Raw genomic sequence first — 667 nt, forward strand, 5'->3', positions numbered from 1 at the left:
AGAGGCATATTACGGACAGAGCAGGAGCAAGGAGGGGACTGTGATGTCATAGAGATCAGTGACATTATGAGGTGGGCATGACATCACACACTAGCTCAAAGTGAGGGGATGTGGGACAATCCCAGCACTGTGTGTACATGGCGGTCTGGCAGGGAGGAAGGGCCGTGGTTGCTCCACCATTATCTGGCTGTGCAAGTCATCATGAGCTGTCACAATAGTGCTGGCATGTGATGCCCTTCATGGAGCTGCTAGTGCTGCCCAGCCTCACCAGTCCCTGCATGGCCACTCGTGCCCCCTGGTGTGGCTGTGCTGGGGCCCAGGCAAGGGGTCCCGGGCAGCAGCCTTGCAGGGCCAGTCTATCTCCAGGAGGGGCTGGGTCCCCCCAAGATCCAGCCCCTTCTTTCCGTGCTGGGGCTTATCCCGCAGCGCAGCTCTGTGGGGCTATGAAATATATCCTGTTAATTCACCATTTAATTATTGGCTGTTTGTTTATTGTTTGTTTGCTTTAGTTGGTATGAATTTTTTATGATGGTTTCCATTGCACCCCGCCAAAAGCCAGTGAGATTTACAGCTTCGACATGAGCAGAGCCTTAATGAGGGAAAGGTCCCCTTTAGCAGCAAGGGATGATGCCACGTCAGCATCAGAGGAGGGTTTGGGGCAGTTCCC

Source organism: Pygoscelis adeliae, unplaced genomic scaffold (genome assembly GCF_000699105.1).
Source record: "Pygoscelis adeliae isolate BGI_AS28 unplaced genomic scaffold, ASM69910v1 Scaffold591, whole genome shotgun sequence".
In the NCBI taxonomy this organism is placed as follows: Eukaryota; Metazoa; Chordata; class Aves; order Sphenisciformes; family Spheniscidae; genus Pygoscelis; species Pygoscelis adeliae.